Raw genomic sequence first — 15,581 nt, 5'->3', positions numbered from 1 at the left:
CTCGAACTCCCAACCCGCGGGATCATGACCTGAGCCAAAGTCAGACGCTAAACCGACCGAGCCACCCAGGCGCCTCTTGACATCGTATACTTTTAAATGCTTCTTTCGGGGCAAAGCAAATTGCTCAACCCCCCAAATACAGGCTCAGGGGTTCGAGAGAGATGTGGTTAGGGGATACGAGGACATCGCTTTCTCTGTTGCTACAACGGCAAAAGCCCACAACTTTAAAGTACGATTGGGGCAAAGCGATTCCATCCATTTTACCGACAGGCCAGTCAAAACATCTCACTGGGCCGGGGAGTGTGAAAAATCCGAGTGCGCCTTTGACTGAGGAGTAAATGGTGTGTGTGTGACGTCTGCAGAACCCCAAAATCACACCAGACAGGCACCAACAAAGGGACTCACACTTACTGTTTGAAAGTATGCCACTTTAAATGTTTATTAATAATAATAATAAATAAATGGCTCCGAGAGTTCTAATTTAGCATATTTTTTCCCCTCTTCCTAAATTGCTACCTTTTTGGTAATGTGTATATAATTACCAAACGCTCCTTCATTCCACCCAAACTCACTCTTTGTTAGGCTGCCTGACTTCGCCTGCACGCTGTCAGATGCCGGTGAGATCTTCAAAAAAACCACTGTTATGATTGATGTAATTAAGCCGAGACAAGCCTTGCAGTTTGCCTCTTCTCCTGTTTTCTTTTCTTCCTCCGTCCCCCATCACAGCCGAGTCGAGAGAGACAGGGAGAGAGTATTAGTTATCTTTGATTTGTTGGAACTGCTTTACCAGGATACACACAGTATCTGCGTTTTGCTCAAAGAACTTCATAAAACACCCAGAGCAAACTTCAGGCTGAATTGTTCTCGTCAATTACTGGTGCGGCCTCGGGTTTCTCCTCGTTAATTGCTGTGAGCAGGGAAGCTTTACTCAGTGCGCAGTGTACCCAGGCATGCATGGAGTTTAATGAATCATACTAACTCTGCACTCCAAGCAATTAGGTAAATCTAGCTGTTAGTTAGTGAGGCATAAAATAAATTTAATCTCTCTTCTAAAAAATCAATTATAGTGCTGTAATGTATAATTCAATTTGGGTCATGCTACATAAATTTTCTGTTTTTAGTATGTTTTTAAACTGGTTGTTATTAGATTTTGCAAGCTGCGTGTGCGTGTGTGTGTGTGTGTGTGTGGACTGGAGGATGAGAGAAAGGGACACTTAGAGACTGGACTTACTAAGGAAAGAGTGTCTCAGCGGGTCTCTGTCCGTTCGATCCCCATGCCTTCCTCGAGCGCCGACTGCGTGGCCTTGTCTCGTGGCAGACAGACAGAAGGTACAATGAATGCCTGCCCTCAAGGAGCTTGTGGTCTAATCGGTAGGGCAAGACGAAACCAAGTAGAAAATTAGAACATAGGAAGTGAGACTGTAGACACACCCGAGGAAGGGGTATTGGAGAAAAGAATTGGCTATTTCAAATCTGGGTATGTGGGCTCCCTTTTGAACTCTGCTGCTGACTAGCTGTGTAGGCTAAGGTAAGCGACAACCTATCCAAGCCTCGGTTTGCTCATCTGTAAAATGGGCACGGTAGCCCCTTTCTCCCAAGGTTTTTGAGACGGATCCCTGTAATACATGTTGTAGTATCTCGAGTCCGCTGCCGTGCCAGAGAGGAGCGGATGAAAGTGTCTGGTCTCCTCACCTCCCTGTAAGCACCTGGAGGGCAGGGGCCACGTCCTGATCTCTCTGGCACTGCCCTTGACACGCAGTCCTGGCCCCACATGCAAAGGATAGTCCAGGTGTAGGAACCGGCGCGTGAGAGGCGATGATACAGATCTGGGTGGGCCGGACGTGGACACGTGACATCTGGGGAGTCACCAACGCCGGGCCTTCATCCGGGGCCACTTTGCCTCAGGTGCCGTGTTCATCACCACTGCCCCTGAGAATAACACTGCATGGTTATTCCAGGCCACGGCCAAGGAAGCTGATGCTCAGAGCGGTGAAGCCACCAGCCTAAGGCCACACAGTGCCACAGTGGCAGGGCGGAGATTGGAACCCTGTCGCCCTGTTCTCCATGTGGATGACAGGAAGGGGTAGGGAAGATGGGAGAAGGCCCGAGAGAACTTTGATTTCACACCCCGGAGCTTTTGCTGAGTTCCTGAGCCTAGAAGCTCCCTCCCCAGGAAGCCCCCAGAAAGCTCTCCAACCCTTCCCCCCCCCCCACCACTCCCACCTCCGTGTGCCCGTTGGATTTTGTTAATGGAATTCTTAGGAAAAATTACACACCGTTACATTTCCCTGCTAATCTCCCGGCAACAGCCATGGTGCCAAACATTATTAAAATAGTTAAGACTCCATCCCAGCTGTCTCTTTCCAATTTTCTTGCTTCCAGGGGGTGCTCAGCAAAGCAGTGAGTGGGCTTACCTTGCGAGCCCTCCTTCATCGTGCAGCAAGCCCAGCGATCGAATCCAGAGCTCCCGAGACAGCCAGGGGCACGTGGGCATGTGCGGCGTGGGGGCGAAGGGAGAGGAGACGGAGCTTTGGGGACTGGCAAGAGATGGGGTTCCCGAACTGGGCTCTGCCAGTCGGCTGGGATGCCCCGGGCGGATCCCTCCCCTCCTCTCGGCCTCAGTTATCTCAAAAGGCTGCTGCGTTCCCCTTGGTTCTCTGTGGCCGTGTGTGTGTGTGTGTGTGTGTGTGTGTGCGTGTTTTTGCAACTCTGCGAACGCACTGACCACGGGCTGCATTCGCGAATGGGGGCTCTGGAGTGCACGCCGTGTTACTGTCTAATAAGCCGTGAGCTGCTCAGCGCCATCAGTTGACTCACTTTGCAGAGCCTATGGGTCATTAAAAAGAAATCTAAACTAGTGTGTGTGAAGTGGCTTCCACAAAATGTTTCCCATCACAAAATAAGCCTTTAATTAGCAGAACATCTCAGCCAGCTGAAGCACAACTTTTCACAGACGTATACCCAGGGATGTTAATTATGAGATGAATTTGCACATGCATGATTTATGGGTCTTTGACTTTAAAGAGAAAAAAAAAATCGGCTGCCTACTTTATTTATGCTTTCTGCCCTCTGAGAGAATTCACGGGAGAGGGATACCATGGAAGGTTCCAGTGTTTCTTGGAAGCTTAACGTCCCCTTCAGTGACTTTTATGCTTTGCTTACATCAATCAGCTAAATATGTATTGAATTCTCAATTGCCCAGCACAGAGCCGGAGGCTTGGAGGGGCAGGGGTGGGGCGGGGCGGGGGGGGGGGGGGGGGGCGGTGCGGATTCAGGATGTCACTGTTCTGGTGCTATGTTTAGCTGAATTACGTACCCTGGAGGGAACTTGCAGACACAGGGTGTACCTTCCTAATTTTGCAGACTAAGAAGCTGGCCAGAAAGGGGAGAAAGGGGACTAGTTCCCCCCGAATCGCACTGTGAGTCAGGATCGGCACCCCAGCCCCGGCCTGGCCTCCAGCAGTCTGCTGGGCATTGGGGCGGTTAGGAAGTAGGGCACCCCCAGTTTAGAGGGGTAACTAAGATGTGTCTGCGCGCGTGCACGTGAGCACACACACGCACACACACATTCAGACCCCTTGGAGGACCATAAAATAACAAGGTAAATGGACCACAAAATGGCACCTGTTGGGGACCCCAGGATTCTAGGGGCTCTGAAGAGGGGTCCTCAGAGCCATCAGGAGGACCTGGGGGAGGCAGCCCTTGGTCTGGCCGCAGGGGAGCGGGACAGGCAGAGAGTGGCTAGACTTTGGCTCTCTATCACCCCCCCCCCCACCTTCACCAATCTTAAATCAACCCCCCGGGCAGGGGCAGTGGGGAGGGCCGGGAAAACCCTGGAATGATGGAGAAGACTCAGGCCCGGCCGGGAAATATTTCTGCCAAAGTAGATTCTAAATTGATTTAAGGATATTGATTTCAAGGAAATCAGGTTGAGATACAACGCACCGAAATCTATGGCCTAAAAGCTCCGTCCCCAGGTTGGCCGGGGGCGGGGTGCGGGGGGGAGTGAGCTGGAGAAATGGCAGGGAGCCGACCGCAGATGATCGCCCTGCTGCGGGGTCTCAAGAGGCCCCAGCTAGAAAGATACAGAGCCCCGGACGCTCCAGCGGACCGAGCACCTGGCTTCTTGCACTCTGCCATGCACCGGCTGTGTGACCTTGGGCAAGTGGCTCAACTTCTCTGTGCCTTGTGTTCCCATTTTAAAATAAAGAGGGTGGCTTTATAATCTCTAAGCCATGGGTTCTCAAGCTTCAGAGTGCCTGATACTCATGGGGGAATTTGGCTAACATGTAGGTTCGGGGACAAACCCTCAGAGATTTAGCCACCAGGGTCTGGAGTTCCCTGGAGAACCGCTGTTCCCAGGACCTGTCATGATGCCCATTGCATCAAAGTCTCCGGTGGTCCCTGAGATCCTGCCCCCTGCACGCTGCTGCCCTACCCCTGCTGGATTTCCTCCATGCCCCCGAGTGTCTTCCCTTTTCTGTTCCACGCCTCTGCTGGGAATGTCTTCCAAATCGTAAAACTGTAAGCTTTGGGACATCCTTTCTGGTCCCGAATCTTCCTCCTTGGGGGGACCTTCCCCCGTCCCCTTCTGCCTCCTTCTGTGAAGCCAGCTCTCCTCCCCTCCTCTGTGAGCGCCCTGGAGAAGTTCCAAGGGGTCTGCCCTGAGGGACTTGAGAACCTCCGAGATGCCCGCACCGCCCGTCCCCTGCTGTATCTAAACTCGCCTGTCCCTGCAGCCTTCACCACGCTCTTCCTCCCCTAAGAGTCCTTTCTCCTGCTCTCTGGCTTCACAGATCCTACCCTCTTTTATTTTTTTAATTCTTGATGGATTCACTTATTAACCATATTTTCCTTCTGCTTACAAATCTAAAAGAGGGCAAGGTAAAAATTTGCAAACACAGGAAGCCGAGCACTCGTTATGCCAATGACCCTCCTCTAAAATAACAAACGTCGGTGACCCGCTGTGCTTAAGTTCGGATGTTTGAATTCAGCCTATCAATACATCTAAAAATGTAAAATTATTAAATTTAAAAATGAATATAAAATTGAAGAATTAAAATTATTTTGCTTTGAAACAAAATATAGTTGTTCCATACATATTCTTTCGTGTCACCTCCCCACCCCACGTGCTGGGAACGGTTTTATGCCCTAGTTCATACGCCACTGTATGGAGATGTAACATATTCTTTTTCGTTACTGTATGTTACTGCGTTGGATTCATTTGATGGACTGGCCATTGATCGGGACTCAGGTATTGTCTAGTTTTTCACAGTTACTCACATCATTGCAGTTATCATCTTTGCCTAGACATCTCCGTGCGTTTGAATGGTTGGGGGACACATCCTAAAAGCAGGGCTGCTCCATACAAGGGTGTGAGTATTTTGCATTTTGCCCGTATTGCCCATGTGACCCTCAAAATGGATCACACATGTACTCTGCCGCCAAGATCTTGTGAGTGGCTGTTTCTCTCTACACCCCCTCTCCCGCTTCCCCCCACCCCAAACCCTGGGTGTTACCTTTTAACTCTTTGCCAAACGGATGAAAGCATCCTTTATGGTATTTCCTTTTCCTTAACGATCAGTGAAATCGATCAGGTTGGGACTGTTCTTCGAAGCGCCGCATCGTGACCTTTGCCCGTTCTTCCTTTTTCCTGTATTAAGGACTTTTACAAACCCCACGGAAGCAAGGCATTAGCGTGGCTTGAAGATGTAGCAGTGCAGGAGGGTGTGATATGAGCACGAGAGCCCCTGCACCCCCAGGTTAGAACACACTCGCACCGCACCCAGACCCTGGTCTTGAGCCCTTGCAGACCGTGAGCAGAGAGATTCCTCGGGGCCGGTCCCGCCCACCGCACAGAGAGCGGGGTCCTGGGACGCTGTCCTCCCGGTGGGCACACCGCTCCCAGGGTGCAACTGTGGCCAGAGCTGTGTTAAGGGGCGACAATGGTGGGGCCCGCCGGGACCCCACCTGTCCCTGTGGGGAACACACAGCCAGGGCCCACGGGCGGCCACTTAAGCCGCAGATAGGCAGCTGGGGGTCGAGTGGCCAAGTCCCAACGTCACAGCTAACTGTCCTTGAGACTCCAGGTAAGTAGCTGTGGCTCTTGCTTTGACACAGTTGTAAGAGGAAAGAATGACGTCAACTTCATGGGTCTCTTGTGAGGCTCAAACGAGACCGTGTACAAATAAAACGAGCCTCCCATAAACGGTGAGCCCTGAATGTCGATGCCTGAAATTCCACCGATGGGTGATATCCCTCGTGACGTGTATGCAGCTCACGCAGACTCCCGCGTGCATGCGGGCCGTGTTCTTGTGAGTTGTTCCATATGCAGCATGGTGGTTAAGAGCATGGGCCCCGGGACTGAAAAGAGCCGGGTTCGCTGTGCTTACTGACTGTGTGACGACTCTAGGCAGGTACTATAAGCCCTCTGAGCCACGGTGCCCCTCTAGATAAGGTGGCCGTCGCTACTCCTCGGTTTATGGCGAGGCGTTAACGAGCTGTATTAAAAGGTTGATGCGGGGTTAGAGGTCAATCAGTGTCGACTGTGTTATCATCCTTAATAAATCATTAGCGGCACTGATCTTAACCACAGTGGCATCCTCTGTCTCCTCCTTCCCACCCGGGGCCCGTTGATGGCCGGCTCACCCAGACCTGGTACCCGCCAGCCCTCTCCTTCTCTTTCCCTTCCCTTTCCTCTCACCCTGTCTGGGTTGAACGGAGCCAGTGTCTCCTGCACCACCAGTCCCCTAGTCCTACAAGTGTCCATCCTGCGTCCTTTGCTCTCACCCCAGAACCTGTGAGAAGGATGACGTCCTTTCCCGGCACGATTTGGAGAGTTCTATTGTCTTTTCACCTGTGTCCGCGGTGGGGACAGGAATCCCACGTCCGTGGGAAGCCTTATGCTGGGGTTGACATTTGTTTTTGGCGTTAGGAACTGCTTCGGGACATTCGGTTAGGAAATACGGCACGTCGTGACCCCCTCTGCCTTCTCACCAGAAGACCTTGGGCCAAGTATCCAAGTGGCTCTGTGTCTCAGCATCCTTATCCAGGAAATGGGACATAATGGTACTGACCACACAGAGGTCAGGGTCAATGAGATAAAGGAGCTAGCACAGCCTGGCAACAGCGAGTACTCCCTCCGTGCCAGCGATGATGAGTTTTGCCTCCCGGGGGGGCAGTGTCTGCCTCTCCCGTAGATGCTCCTTCCATGGAAATTCTTCCCTTTGACTTCTTGATGCCTCAGAGCCACTCCCCACCCGACCTTTTGAGTGGATCAGGCAGCTTTAAAATTTTAGTGCGGGAGCGGGGGAAAGGAAGGTGGAGGGTGGTGCTCATGTTGGAGCCTCAGGAACCCCCTTGGAGGGAGAGGAGAGGAGAAGAGGTGAGGGGAAGGGAGGGAGGGGAGGGGAGAGGGGAGGGGAGGGGAGGGGAGGAGAGGAGAGGAGAGGAGAGGAGAGGAGAGGAGAGGAGAGGAGAGGAGAGGAGAGGCGGCTGGAAAATTGCGGTCACAGAACCACAGGATGGTTTTTCACCCACTTTCCCAACAGAGAGCTACAGGCCATTGGGTGCCCTCAAATGAGGGCACTGGGACCCTCGTGCAGGATTGCGGCCGAAGAGCGAGACGCTCCTATGGGCAAGCAGGCTACTCCTTGCACACCAGCCCCACCAGCTCCTGGCTGCTCCTGGTATGAGCCAGGTGCCCTCCCGACTCAGGGGCTTTGCACTGGCTGTTCCCTCTATCTGGAACTCCCTTCTTCCAGACAGGTGCATTCATCGCCTCCTTGGGTCTTTGCTCGTATGTCATCCTCTCCGCGAGTGCTTCCCTGGGCACACGGACACTGCCTTACACATCCTCCATTCTCCGTAGCATTTTCCTCCACTGCGTATGTTTGCCGTCTGTCCGTCTGTCTTCCCCTGCTTCCCCTATTGCTAGAGGACACACTTTCTAGAAGTTTTAACAGTTTAATATAAGAAACCTTTCATTATTTTTTTGTGAGTGTGGGGCATTCAGGAGAGGCCTCTTGGTTCATTTACTGATAAATGAAAAGACCACTGCCCGGTGGTCTTCAGCTGGTGGGCAGGGATCGGACATCCAAGCTGGCGTGGTTTGCCTCTCTGTTGCCTTACCAAGGAAAGTGGGCAGGCTGGGCCCAGTTGGACTGGAGCTCCTTGAGGGTAGGTAGGGTCTTTAGAATGTTTTGCTCCCTGTTCTATTCCAAGTGCCTGGCACATAATAGGTGCTCAGTAAATATGTATTGACTGCACGAGCGAATGAATAGATGTAATCTTTATAGTCTGTGCCAAGCCCACCTCTGCCAGGAAGCCCTCTGCACCTACCCCAGGCTATGGAATCCTCTCCTACTTCGGCCTCCACCTGCCACCTGCCCTTCCCTCCCTCTGGGCTTTGGGCTCCTTCCTCCTCGGTAGATGACCCTAGAAACCAGGCCTGGAGCTCCCTGAGGGCAAGCGTGGGCTCTGTCAGGCAGGGAGGATTCAGTTAGGCTTTTCTTTTTTTTTTTTTTTTTTTTTTTTTTTAATTTTTTTATTTATTTTTGGGACAGAGAGAGACAGAGCATGAACGGGGGAGGGACAGAGAAAGAGGGAGACACAGAATCGGAAACAGGCTCCAGGCTCTGAGCCATCAGCCCAGAGCCCGACGCGGGGCTCGAACTCACGGACCGTGAGATCGTGACCTGGCTGAAGTCGGCCGCTCAACCGACTGCGCCACCCAGGCGCCCCTCAGTTAGGCTTTTCTAACCATACGCAGGATACAGTCACATTCTATATATGTATTGGCTGATGAATCAGAACCACTGCCGAGGTGAACGTTGCTACCCCATCTTACAGATGAGAACACCGAGGCCCACAAAAGTTGAATCATTTTCCAGCCTGTCCAGCCTGAGTCTAGCTCGGTGTCTCCACGGAGGCAGGTGCTCAGTGTCTCCGAGGACCGATTATTCCAACTGTCTGCCCCGTACGTGGAAAAGGAGGCACCCAAGGCTTCCCCTTGATGTCCCAGGGCCCCCTAAAGGTGGCGTTCAAGGCCCCCGCTTTTCTCTCCCCTGGAGGCCACGGTTTGCCACGGCTGAGATGCACTGGCAAGGGAGCTGGGTTTAATATTCATGAACCAGCCAGGCATGAGTGATTAGCCCACTGTGTGTTGGAGGAGGAGGAGGAGGAGGAATAATTGAATAAGGTATTTACATAACAAGTTAATGCTGTGCCTGCGGGGCTCCTTTGCGGGACCTCCCCACCCCCAACTCTGTTCTCACCCACCTCGTGCTTTCCCTTGCCTTGGCCGTCAGAGGGGCAATGCCGGGGCTCCGCCCCCCTCAGCAATCGGGGCTGACATCGAAATGACCAATAATGTTACTGAAAGAAGAGAATTAGAGGGTCTGGAAGGGGCCAGCCATAGGCTGGCTGGTGGCCGGCGCAGGGGCCTGGACCCCCAAGCGAGCAAGCGAGCGAGCAAACAGACCCTCTGCGGAATCTGAGAGCCCACGAGGTAGGGCCGAGAGGTCCACAGGTGGATGGCAGGGTTCCACCCAGTGCTGCCCGCCACCAACCCTCGGGAGACCCTGGGCGCCTCCCACCCCGTTTCAGGGCACGTCTCCTTTTCTGTAACATGCAAGTCCCCAGCATGACCCTCTGTGGTCCAGACCTGTGTTCCAGCCGCCCAGCGATGACAGCAGGCAAAGAGAGGAGCCAGGCCTTTCTGCCATTAAAAAGAGAATTCCTCTTTTGTGGCTGCAAGGGGTGAGGTAAGCCACCGCTCCCACGCCTACCTGAGAGCTGCCTTCGGGATTACCCCTGGTCAGTGCTCACTTGGGGTTCTGGAACCAAAGGTTATTAGCTCATAATCACCTTGTTCACGGCTGGCTGGGAGGCGCGCAGCGCGTCTGACCCCGGGCGAGAGGAACACAGCCAAGTACTCTGGCTGCAGTTAAAAGGGTTCACCACCCTCTCCCTGAAGGTGAACAGCAAAGACAGGCTGGGGAGTTTAAAGGGGAGTAGGAGGCATTAACCACTGGCCAACCCTGCCGCCCACTGCAAATGCAATTAACCAGCGTTATCCGAGTCTCTGGAACGGTGGATGGTGCCCCGCGAGGGCCAGAACAGTGCGGTTCTCCTTGCCCCGAGTGCGGAGGGCGGACCTGGGCAAGTTGCCCGTTCTGTTGGTCGTGTGAACGCGGGCAATTTACGTGACTTGTCTGAGGCTCAGGTCCCTCATCTGTGGAGCCGGGAGGATGACGGTGCTCCCGTCACAGGGCTCAGATGAGGACAGACTCGCTGCATGAACCATTCCTGGGTTTCTTCTAGAAAGATCATGGGGTACGATGCTAAGACTGAATTCTAGCCTCTTCTCGATGACGGAATGAGGTATTTTCACAGTTCTGAGTCTTTGTTTTCTCAGCCGCAAGGCTGAGAAAATTTCCTGAGCCCTGTATGATGAGCTGGCTGAGAAGATTAAGTGGCACACACACCGTGTAGAAGATGCCCGGACTCGCTGCCTGGTACACAGTAGGTGCTCAGTGAGCATCCAAGGAGGCAACACCAGGTCTGCCAGGACCTGCCTGGAGGCTGGCGCCACAGACCCCAGAGAGAAGACCCTGCGGGAGAGAGGGTGGGCTTTTGTGCAGTTCAGGGGGCAGAGCTGGGTCCATCAGCTGAACATTGCAACCAGAGCATTTTAACCCAAAGCCAAGAGGAGCCCAAATCGCCTGAAAATCAGGCAGCATCAGTGGGTGCGAGTGCCCATCACAGGGTGTATCCAAGCTAAGACTAGTTGGGGACTAGGGGGAAGGAGGCTTGCTGGCTGATTTCTATGGTTCCATCTGTCATCCACGGTTGCGAGCTAGGAGGGAGCCCCCTCCTCGGAACCCTGTCTGGAGAGTGTGCAGTGGGGGCCTGGGATGCTGGGGGGCTGGTGGCAGCCAGGGGACATGTTGGCTCTGGGCAGGTTGGCCGCAAGGCAGACTTGCGGGAGCCTCCCCTCATCCGGATGCCGGACTCCGTGGACAGGAAAGGAAGCGGGAGTCCGAGACTGTGCTGGGGGACAGGGTGCCATTGATGAGGCAGTGAGGACTCCAGGTCAGAGGTGGGTGGGCAGTGCGGGTAGGGCCGAAACCGACAAGCAGCCCCTGCCCTGCCCTGCTCTGCTCCATTCACACTGCCTTCCGGACTGAACACCCGCCACCTCGGTTAGTCCTCCACAACTCGCCCATCCCCATTGTGCAGATGAGGAAACTGAGGCTCGGAGAGGAGCAGCCGCTGGGGCGCCTTTTCCGGGCGGTGTTCTTTCCAAGCTCACACGCTACCTGCGAACTCGGGCTCCTCCGCAGATCCAAAACTGTCACTTTCCCCCTTTTCCCTCCCCTCTTCACTTTCCCGAAGTGAATATCATTATTAATATTATTTGCCTAATTAACACGTTGGCTGAATGACAGAAAACATGCAAACAGGTTTCGCCAAGGAAACTCTGTCTGATTAAAACTGCAGCCTGTCTAATTAGATGGAGATTTCTTCATTAGTTTCCCCATTTTAGATGAGCCGTCTCCCTCCCCTGGCCCCCTTCCCTTTGCTGTCACCTACCTTCTTCCAACGGCTCTGCCGCTCCCACCCCCACCTGCACCCCCCTTCCCTCTGCAGCCAGTCAGAGGACACTGTCTGTGGGACGGGCACTGGCTGGCCCACCACACAGCCTTGGAGCTGATGTTGAGAGCCCTCATGGGCTCTGTGGTCAGGGGTGCCTGAGGTCTGGGTTGGGACTGGGGCTTCCTGGGCCTTCTAAAGTGTCTTTATTAAAAAAAAAAAAAAAAAAAGCAGGGGGATGTCTGGGTGGCTCAGTTGGTTGAGTGTCTGACTTTTGACAATTTCAGCTCAGGTCATGACCCCAGGGGCGTGGGATCGAGCCCCGCATCGGGCGCCACGCTGAGCATGAAGCCCCCTTGAGATTCTTTCTCTGTCCCTCTCCCCTGCTTGCATGCACTCTCTCTCTCTCTCAAAATAAAAAATATTAAAATAAAATAAAATAAAATAAAATAAAATAAAAATAAAATAAAATAAAAATAAAATAAAATAAAATAAAATGCTGTAGTCTTATTTAAAAAAAAAACAACCCTCCTTTGTTTGTAAACAAAGCAAAGTAAAGCAAAACAAAGACCCCAGGTCCCCTCAGTTGTCGTGAGCAGCAAAAAGCTTGTGCAAAAATACAAGTGACGATAGATAGCGGAGGTTGACTATTCACTCGCTATGTATCAGACACCTGCACGCGTCATCGCATTTTATCTCCAGAGCAATCGTACATATAAAGAGATGGCCCCGCTTTCCAGATGAGAAAGCTGAGGCTCAGGGGTAGCTGGCAAGTGGCAGAGCAGGATTCAACCCCAGCCCAGTCCGGTCCACACCCTGGCTTCTCTCTCTTGGGGGCTCCCTGGACTTGATGTCCACAGAACCCACAATTTTCCTCATTTTCTCTTTCTTGCTTTATCCCAGTGATAGCTCTCTAGGTGACCGGGAGGGCTGGGGGGTGTGGACCGGGCGGCCCGCGGCGGTCCAGCAGGTGTCCTGTGTCGTGGTCCGGCTGAGCCTGGGACTGGCCCAGGACGAGAGGGGCCGAGACATGGAGGGGCACCGGGCCCCATGACAAGTGATATCAATCGTCAATAGGGGTGTGTGGCCCGGGAGAAGACAAGCAGGCGTGGGATTATGGGTTACCTGAAGGGGGTAGGTTCGAGCCATCACGTTTTTAGCCTATCCCATGCCGGGAGGTTGTGAGTACCCGCGTCTGCTTCCTACAGCGAGGTGACATCATCGTCAACGTTTTATAGAGGAAGACACCGGGGCTCAGGGAGGTTTAGAAATGCCGGCAGATGGGGCGCCTGGGTGGCTCAGTCGGTTAAGCGTCCGACTTCAGCTCAGGTCACGATCTCATGGTCCGTGAGTTCGAGCCCCGCGTCGGACTCTGGGCTGATGGCTCGGAGCCTGGAGCCTGCTTCCAGTTCTGTGTCTCCCTCTCTCTCTGCCCCTCCCCTGTTCATGCTCTGTCTCTCTCTGTTTCAAAAATAAATAAACGTTAAAAAAATAAAAAAAAAAAATGCCAGCAGGATCACACAGCGAGGAAGGGGCTGCATTGTCTCCTGTGAGTACGGTTGCTCTGGTGACTCTGAGAGCACAGGGGCACAGAGGGCGGAGGCGAGACGGGTGGGATTCAGCTCAGGCTGGGAAGAGAGGTTGTCACCATTGTGGACGGGCTGCCGCAGGCTGGAGTGAGCTCTGGGTCACTGGAGGGCTACAAGTGGAAGTGGACTTGAACGTTGCTGGAGGGCGGGCGCTGGCGTCTGAGGCTGCTTTCCTCTCACGTGCCATTCATTCTGCCATATTGACTGAGTGCCCGTGGGCAGGCACGGTCCCTCTTGGAGCTGGCCGGCTAAGCCCGCGAGGCTCCTGTCTCCCTATCCGCTTTGGGTGGGTCTTTCCTCCCCTGTCTCAAGAGTGCCCGGCGGCCCAGCTGCCCCGTATCCAGCTCTTAGGCCCTTCCACTGGTCTCTTGGGACCCAGGACTCCTGACCCTGCCTGCAAGGGCCTGACCAAACCCCCCTCAACTTGTGATTCGTGTACTGAGGGCAGGAGAGGGAAGGTGCAGGTGAGATTAGCTGTCTCTTCTTACCTCCTCCCCAGACCCCATCAGCCCTCCAAGGATTAGCTGGAGCGCTTAAGCCCCTAGAAAACTCTGGAAAGCTACTTCCTGGCCATGTGGGAGAGCAGGTGGCCTGGTGGCCCCGGGGAGAGACACGTGGGCACAGCTGGTTAATTAGTAAAGAAGCCTGACTTGGTGACCCAGATCCCTGCGAATGAAGCTTGTTTGTGACTTGGGGTGTGAGCCCTGCGTCTGAGAACGTGTGAGGAGAACCCAGCCCCGCCATTCGGGAACCTCTAGCCCACCGGGGAAAATAGCTCTGCGCCTTTGGCCCCTGGTTCCACCATCCTATGAGAAGGACCCTGGCCTTGGGTTTGAATCCCAGCTCTGCCACTTGTTAGCTCAGTGCCCTTGGGTGCATTTCTTCACCTCTGTGAACCTCTGTTTCTTTGTCAGTGGAGTGTGGAAACAATAATGCCCCACAAGATGGTTGCACAGATTAAATAACTTCATGGGAACAAGGGCACCTGGTATAACGCCCGGACACGTAGGACAGCTCCTTTCCAACACTCCTCCAGTGGGCGAGTCCAAGTTCACGGACACAGTAGTAACATTCTGGGCTCAAGGGCGAAGGGTTCATCACCGTGGGTGAGAGGACGCTGACTCTGGCCCAGGAGGGCTGAACCCCTTCCCAGAATCCCAGCTTCCAGCCGGTTCTGGCGCTCTCTGTGTCTCCCACCCATGGGTCTTCAGGCGCTCCGAGAGTCAGACTCTCCCAGGGGCCCGACAACCCTGATGGCTTCCCTGTGCCTCGCTGGGCTCTTCCCACAAATGGGCACAGGCCCAGCCCTTCCTCCGGTGGTTTGAGGCCTGTGGGCCAATTGTAGGAGGAAGCCGGAGCCCCCGCAGGGAGCACGATCAGAGGCGGGGAGGACTCGCCTCATTAGACAGCTCCCGCGCCTCGGGGCCTGTCACCATGGCAGCCGGCCCTCCGCAGACCAGGTGGTTTTTATTACTGAACTTGGAAAACTTTACTGCGGCGCCAACAATGAATCTTTATTCTGTTGTTAATAGCGTGTCTCTTATTAGCATGTATCTTTTCCCCTTCTTAATAACCTTTGCATTTCCAAGCCGCATTTATAATTAAGTCATTAATCCCTTACTGGAATTTCTTGTTTTTCAGAAGCTGCAAACCCGAGGCCCCGTCTGGCTCTGGCGTGAATGGAAGGGCAAACGCTCCACCAAATTGCTCTGGGAATGTCATTCTAATTACTGGATCCTGACCCAGCAGCAGCGTGCTGATAAGCTCTGGGTTGGAGACGCCCTATCTCGGAGGAGCTCAAAGCCTGCTCAAGGCCGCTTCGCTCCCCCTGTGGCATCCCTGCCAAGCAATTAGCCTCGTGGCTGCCTGAGCGCCCGCTCTGGGAGGAGCAGGTCCCCGCAAGGGCTGCGGTGGGGAGGGCCGAGGGGTCAGGGATGTCCTCCGACTCTGTTCCCACGAGAGGCAGCCCCGGCTCCTCTGGGTTTCCCTTCTCCGCCTCCCCTGCAATGCAAGCGCTGCGTTCTAGTCTGCACAGCGGGAGCCTGGGGGACTGCGTGTGGTGATCCCGGGCTCTGGGGACGGGCCGACTTGGATCCCCCACCCCCAGATTTCCATGTTCCAGTCCTAACCCCCAGGACCTCAGAATGTGACCATATTTGAAGATGGGGTCTTTAAAGAGGTAACTAAGCTAGGGGGCGCCTGGGTGGCTCAGTCGGTTGAGCGGCCGACTCTTGATTTGGGCTCAGGTCACCATCTCGCGGTTTGTGAGTTCGAGTGAGTTCAGCTGTGCTGACAGCTCAGAGCCTGGAGCCTGCTTCAGGTTCTCTGTCTTCCTCTCTCTCCGCCCCTCCCCCACTCTTGCTCTGTCTGTCTGTCTCTCTCTCTCTCTTTCAAAAA

At 53.9% G+C, this 15,581-nt stretch overlaps 1 long non-coding RNA gene across 1 annotated transcript; it reads right to left on the bottom strand.

The window, feature by feature from the left end:
- Positions 1–468: 468 nt before the first annotated feature.
- LOC122221854 lies at positions 469–2,931 on the bottom strand. Its single transcript, XR_006203474.1, has 3 exons — positions 2,415–2,931; positions 1,232–1,929; positions 469–907 (listed from the first exon to the last, which is right to left on the bottom strand). It is a non-coding gene; the product is annotated as an uncharacterized LOC122221854 (long non-coding RNA).
- Positions 2,932–15,581: the final 12,650 nt, after the last annotated feature.

Source organism: Panthera leo, chromosome B3 (genome assembly GCF_018350215.1).
Source record: "Panthera leo isolate Ple1 chromosome B3, P.leo_Ple1_pat1.1, whole genome shotgun sequence".
NCBI lineage: Eukaryota > Metazoa > Chordata > Mammalia > Carnivora > Felidae > Panthera > Panthera leo.
The sequence above is the reverse complement of the archived record's forward strand: the minus strand, read 5'-3'. Positions and strand labels throughout refer to the sequence as shown.